Source organism: Gymnogyps californianus, chromosome Z (genome assembly GCF_018139145.2).
Source record: "Gymnogyps californianus isolate 813 chromosome Z, ASM1813914v2, whole genome shotgun sequence".
NCBI classification, from domain to species: Eukaryota; Metazoa; Chordata; class Aves; order Accipitriformes; family Cathartidae; genus Gymnogyps; species Gymnogyps californianus.
This window is the reverse complement of record NC_059500.1, coordinates 59,871,475-59,878,471: the sequence shown is the minus strand read 5'-3', so window position 1 is coordinate 59,878,471 and position 6,997 is coordinate 59,871,475. Positions and strand designations below refer to the sequence as shown.

At 47.8% G+C, this 6,997-nt stretch overlaps 1 long non-coding RNA gene across 2 annotated transcripts; it reads right to left on the bottom strand.

Annotated features, from left to right (window-relative positions):
* Positions 1 to 1,359: 1,359 nt before the first annotated feature.
* Positions 1,360 to 6,902, bottom strand: LOC127027585 (uncharacterized). Of its 2 annotated transcripts, none has more exons than XR_007767814.1 (4): positions 6,707 to 6,902; positions 4,508 to 4,707; positions 2,992 to 3,161; positions 1,360 to 2,232 (listed from the first exon to the last, which is right to left on the bottom strand). It is a non-coding gene; the product is annotated as an uncharacterized LOC127027585 (long non-coding RNA). The 2 variants fall into 2 exon arrangements; XR_007767815.1 differs by having other exon boundaries at positions 6,741 to 6,781.
* Positions 6,903 to 6,997: the final 95 nt, after the last annotated feature.

The following is a 6,997-nucleotide window of genomic DNA, read 5'->3' as shown; positions in this document are numbered from 1 at the left end:
TACGCATTGGGCCAGGCTTGTTCCCAAGGCTGGGCTTGCCCACCATCCACGTTGTTTCAAGCCCATACATCTGCAGTCCTCCACAGCCAGGAGCTTGAGGTCCAAGCACTTACTCATGGGCTGCACAAAGCTTACACTGGCACAAAGCCAGATACAGTGAGGCATAGTCTACCAGAACATAGCCCAAATATAGGGTTTTTAAAGCACATTTTATTATACTTTGTTTTCACACATACTCAGGGGCTCGTTTTTTACGCCCCTGGGCAGTATCTGGGGGCAGGCAGGAGGGCGGTGAAGCAGGTCACAGGGCTTAGACCATCCATTGCCTTGAATTCACCACGTCTCCATCATCTCCCCTGCCTGCATTACCAGCTCTCTTCAATTTTCTGCTAGTGCTAGAAAACATAGATGGGCTGGTCTAGACCGACCATTAATGTTTTTATCTCCGTATCATCCAGGAGGTTGAAGGGGACTATGTTTTTATTGCTAATATTCATGTGACTGTGACTCTGTAATTGCTGCCTTCAGTCATGCTGGGGAAGGGGGAAATTTGAGGCAAAATGCTGTTGAAATGAGGTTTGTGTGGTTCAGTTTCTCAGCAGCATGTATTCCTTGTTACTCAGGGCTGCCACAGGGGAGGGAAGACAATATGAAATAAGAGCTAACCGAAGCTGCTGTCTTCGAATGGAAAGTTAGCATCGTGCATTTGTCTGTATTCACACTAGCCATGCTTCATGAGTTTCCTAAAGCAGAATTCACTCCATCAGCAAAACAGAACATGTTAATTTACATCCTTAGGAAGGAAAGCAGTGAATCATTTCTAATGGTTCAGGTGCTCTACTCATAGCACCTAATTAATTCTGACTGGAAAGTTGCAAAAAATTCTCTGAGACAATTTCAAGTATTTATTTCAGCTTTATTATTAAGTCATAATGAATGAGGAATTGACCTTGTGGTTAAACCACTGGCCTAGGACTGAGGTTCAGTCCCTGACCTGGCTCCCTACGAAACCACATCACTTCACCGGCCCTTGCTGTATGTGTTCCCTCCACTGAACTTTTTAGCAAACCTCACACATGACCCTGGGAGACACTCAGCTCCCTGCATGCATTGCCGCCGTCAAAGGGCCAAACCCTGAAGGGGGGACATGGAAGGGAGGACCGATCTCTGGGGTTTCCTGCTTTTCTCAGGGAAAACCCAGGTCAGACTGCAGACGAGCTCTCAGTGGGGCCACGCACCTGAGCACGGAGTCAGGCAGAGGAGGCTGACTGCCCTCCAGACCAGAGGTGCCGGAGCTGGCCAGGTCTCCACCACTGCCCCCATCTGTGCTGAGCACAGCAGGGCCAGAACAGCGCTGGGAAGGCAGCATCGGGGCCGCAGCGAGCACTGCTGCTGGGTGCCACCAGCTCGCAGCGGGGAGTGGGGGGAAAACCATTGCCAGAGACCCGTGTTAATGAGTCCAAGTAACAAAAGCTGCTTATATCTAAACAAAAGCTTTCTGATAACACAAAATTAAACTGACAGGAAGCAACACACATGTTGGAATACAGTCTAACAGACGCTTTACCATTTGTTTTATGTAAATTTGAATGGGCACCATCCTCTGTGACCGGTTCGATAAGGAACACAACTCTCATTCCAGCACAGCAACCCTGTGTATGTTTTCTCAACTTTTATTTTCTGCTACATTGACCTCAGCTACAAATTTCCCAGCAAAAACACAACAGATGGTTTATGTCACATTACAGGAAATCGCAAAAGCCTCTAAAGTGACCCTGATTTTCAGGTGCTTTTCTGATTTTCTATTATCAGCCCTTTTTTCCCTTCTCATGCCTGCTACATACTTAATATTGGAGCTTTACAACAGGAAAATACTATTTTTAAGTCACAACAAGGCTTTCTTGCTATGTCATTTATTTTCTCTGAATTACTACAACAGAAGCTTTTTTTTTTCTTTCTCTTCTATCACTGTAATTTCACTAGTTTACTTAGTGATACACACAGATATACAACAGCAGCGCAAGAAGAGACAGAGATTCACAGCAATCCAAGTCATGACATTATTTCAGAGACAGCTGCCCTCCTTTCCTCGCTTCCTCACACACCGATCCTGAAATTTTCTGCAAATTGCTGTGGGTCAGTTTAGTATCATGACTGAACCGAAATCCATGGACCACTGATGTCTGCGCACTTCCCAGTAATGCCGCTCTGTGCTCAGTTGTTCTTTGCTAGCTGAAAAATAAAAGAGCATGGCTTGCATTAGAATCAGCAGGAAGAAATGCAGAAGCCAAGTCTTAGCAAAGTCACTGTCCTCTCATGCCGAATCAGAAAGAAAAGACATTTTCTGCCATTCCAATTATTTAGTTAATCCCAGTGAGCTTTTCCTGGAACAGGTATCTGTGTCGCCATCACTCAATAAACACAAAGCTATTAAGATATTTTCTAAACAAAACTCTTAATGAAAGCACAACTTAGAATAAATGCCCATCAGCAGCACAGCTCTGCCAGAGCTCCCCCACCAGGACATTTGCCACTGTCCTGAGTGTGCTTCCCTGCAGACCCCTGTCCAGAGCTGGCTCCAGATAACCACTCCTGTGTTCGGTGGCACCTACACACATCGTTTCCTTCCACCCAGAAGGAAAATGCTTGATCTTTCTTGACAGACCAAAAGGCCAAACTTGAAATGACTCTGCAGCTCTTCATTGAGCACAAATTTAAGTACTTTTGCTTTCAGGGGGAGGGGATTTTTTTTTTTTTTAATCTACCATAGTGAAGTGTAATCTTGAAATAGCAAAAAGAAGTACGTCACTTAGAAAGTGGGACAGGTCCTTTTTCGCTTCAATTGCCCCAAGATCTCATTTAGTGGGAAAAAATGAAAAAATTTCTCTCAGCCTTTCTCTTCCGAGTTTCCCTTAGTCTCACTAGGTTGCAGCAACAATCAGGTTTACTGTTTCCCAGGGACATTTCTTAGGCATGTGTTCTTCTTCTTACCATGTCACTTTTTCATTGAGGAGTAACACAGATGCCGTAGGACCACTGCTAACATTCCAACTACACTTTTTCCCCAGACCTCTAACCTTTTAGATACTCTGATTTCACAACTCAAGTCTTCAGGAGCATGCAATATTTAAGCAAACAGAAACACAGGCTTCACAAGGCTCCTAAAAAGAAAAAAAATTAACTAGCTTAATACACACTTAGAACTAAAAGAAACAATAGATTTTTATACATGATTTTATGTCTTGATTTTCTCATCATTTCTGCATGTTTTACAGCGTTTAAATAAGAGCCCTTTCGAACCCTATCAAAGAACCTCATATCTTCCTGTGTATGGCTTCTCTTTTCAATCATAGTCTCTGGGTTTGGGTCTATTCTTTCTGAGACTTTAGTTCCTCTCTCCTTCAGCTCTCCCTGCAGACTCCAACTTTGCTCTAGTTAATAGTCATTTATTTTCACCATTCCTTTGAACAATCTTAACCAGTTTCACCACGTGTTATTTCTTCTGCAATTTTGTTTTTTGTTACCTGCCCCCTGTCTTTACAGCAGGGCAGTAGCGACCTATGTGCGCAGTGGTGCTCCACTTGAATATATGAACATCCACTTTTAATAGCCCTCACACTGACCCTGGCAGGGTCTAGTAATGTGTATTTTCACAACTAGTGGAGACATGATATGTTTTCACACATAATAAGAGTTCACATGCTGACACCAAGACACCTCTTGGCCAAATGAAATACCACTGCACAAGGCTGACAAGCCAGGGGTTGATTTCCAGTATGTCAGGACCACAGGCAGATCCACATGCATGTCCTAGGTATGCTTCGGTACGTACAGGTGAGGTAGGACCGCTGATGTGGCAGGATATGTGTCCTCCTGGAGGGCTCCTTTGAGCCAGGCGTCCTGCCAGGGTGCACAGCCTGGGCAGGGGTGCCCTGCCACCACTCCAGCCCAGGACACCCGGCACCACCAGCAGCCAAGAGGATGCCACCAGGCACGGGTGCTTGAGACGTGTTGAGGAGGCGCTCGGTGGGGGCCTGCTGAGTGAATCAGCAGGGCAGCATCTGGGACAACACAAGGCTTGTGCGTGCCGTCACCACTCAGGAGTCACAGGCGAGCCACTGATGGGCAGCAGCCTGCCCCAGCATGCCACATATTCCCACCCTTAAAAAGTGTTAAGGATCCATGCCTGTATCCCCTGGTCTTTGCAATGCTGTCATTTAACTCGCACCTCCATTTTTTCTATTTCTCCCAATTTTGGTCCCAGAAAGCTCTCCCCTGTGCCCCTCTACCCTTTTTCTTGTTCCCTCTCTGCATGGCTCTAACCCAGCGGGTTCTCACCCTTTGCCTGCTCCCACAGCACTTGGTCTCCCTACTCAGCTCCCAGGCCATTCACCCACCCCTGCCTCTGGTTTGCAGTCCTCTCCCTTGTGTTGTTTGCCAACATCTCCATCTCCCGGACACAGCGCACACAGCATGTAAATAAGTATCTTATTTTTTTCCTGCCTACATCATTATTGACATCTTCGGGTTGATCCATGGGCTTCAGGGAACTTCAGGCTGTGAACTGAGGGCTTTTGGACAGGAGGCAGGAACTCTGGATTAAACTTTTAAGAGGTCTTCACAAGGTGGCTGAAATAGCAGAGCTGGCATTTCTCTTAATAGGCTTATGCTTGCCACACGGAAGTCTCCACCTGACCTGGGAACAATCTGCAAATAAAAAAGAAACAATCTTTGATTTCTGACCAGTGAAACTCTGAAATTTTCATTTGCCAGGAGCCATACTCCACTGTGCTCCCATCCCTCCATCTCTTCCCAGTGAAAGTCTACCCAAGCTCGTTACTTCAGAGAAATCCAACATGCAGCTGGCCATTGCTGAGACTCGTTCAACACAGGATGCTAGCAGAAGCGGACTTGAAATAGGCAAGACCAGTATTTACAGTCCCCCTTCTTCCCACCTCTCCAGTCTCTCCTCTCTGATACACTTGATCTGTATCCCTTTCCCTGCGCCATTCCTCCCCGACTCCACCTCCCTTCACATCAGTTGATTTCTTTGTCCTGCTCAAGTGCTGAACTAAGGATCAAAATCATGTGTTGGGATGTCCCGAAACCAGGGAGTTTGATACATGGCTGGAAGAAAGCTGTGAGTTCACACTATGGACTTTTCCAACCTTCTGCCTCAATTTTCCCATTAGTTTCAACCAGACATTTTAGTCCTCTGTGCTTTTCTGTAGCATCTCCATAAACTGTTACACACATTGTGTGTCACCCAGGATGTTGCTCCACTTTATCTGTAAGTGAAGCGATCCCTATGCAGAGACCCTACCGGTACACCAGAGGTGGGGTGAAACCAGCTGGGTGTCAGCCACTTCACTGATAAATACCAGAACTCACCACTGGTGTGTGGTGGTGGTGAGTGACTCACCACCACATTACCAGAAAATCCCGAGGAACCTAGCGCATGCATGAAGAAACAACCATACAATGGCTTTGCAAGCAAGATCAGGCTTGGGTAGAAGCATGGTGATGTTGATGCCTTGTCCAAAAAGTGGGGGCATCAAGGGAGGGAGGCTGACTGTAAACACTGCCACAGGTGGGAGCACCAAGAATTGGTCATTCAAAGCAATGAAAGCGCTCAGGCAACTGACAATGCATATGTGCCAAGGTTTCTGGCTCATTCACTGAATCACCAGGCTGCTGGGGGTGGACTCCATTTCAGTTGATACGTCTTAAACAAAAAATCTGATCCCAACAATCTGGGTAATTAGAAATTCATCTAGGAAACTAGGAGCACACCAGACTGCTGAAGTGCAAGGAAAAAAAGAAGAGATAGTCAGTGAAGGACATGCGGCAATGGTCCTGAGAAAAAGTAGAAGACTGTTCTTGGTGGAAGCGCTTATGTGCTTGGAGCTGTCAGCAGGGAAATCCTCTCCTGCAGCTTGATCCTGACAGTGGTCAGGACACAAAGGGCTTTGCACATAACAATACAAAATAGACAGGCTTGCATTAAAAAAAAAATGCAATTCCACAATTCACCTCTCCTTCTAATGGAAACAAATTGCAAGGCTCTACATATTGACCAACTTCTTCAGACGGAAAGGGGTGACATAATATACTGCAGCCAATTCCTGCTGCCTATTCCGTCCGATTCCTGCCAGCACAGTGTCCTGCAAAAATGAGTTACTGGTATATACCATTTTGTTAGTGAGAATGGCTGCCGTATACTTCTGATATCAGACGGTATGATACAGCCCCATTTTCAGGGCACTGGGAGCCCTTCACCCTGCAGAGCCCTGGCGGAGCCTTACTCTATGGCACTGTGTATGAAGCTACCATAAGGCAGGCTGCATATATCATGGACGAGTTTAAGAACATGCTTCCTTTAAAGCACAGTAAAAGTAAAGGAGAAAATTCATGTATGGGTTGGGAAAGCAAGTCACAAAAGATGCGTGGCAAATCCCTCTGTACTATACACGCAGCATCTTTTATCATTTTTAAAGCTCAGTTTCACTCGTGGCCTGTTCGCCTGTGCCCAGGCAACCCTCGGCTTCCCTCCCCAGCGCCACACCGCCAGGTACACAGCGCCACGTATGAACAACCGCAGCTCACTAAATGGGGGGAAAGCAGGTCTCTATGAAACAACACAGCGCAAAACCACAACGCTTCTCTTCGCATCGGACACCCGAAGGAGGCACCAGGCAGGACCCACACGGCACAGGCGCCACCCGCAGCCGAAGACCAACCCACACGCGCCGGGGCCTGCAGCCCGCAAACTGCGGACGCCTCCCCCCGGGCAGCAGGACGCCGCCCGGGCCGATCCGCCCGGAGGGGAAGGGAACGCTGCCGCCCTTCCCGCCACCCTCCACCGCTTCTGGCGCCCGCGGACGTGCGGACGTGCGGACGTGACCGGGCCTCGGCCTCGGCCTCGGCCTCGGCCCGGCCCCGGCCCCGGCCGCGGCCCTCGGCCTCGGCCCCTGCCCCGGCCCTCTGCCCTCTGCCG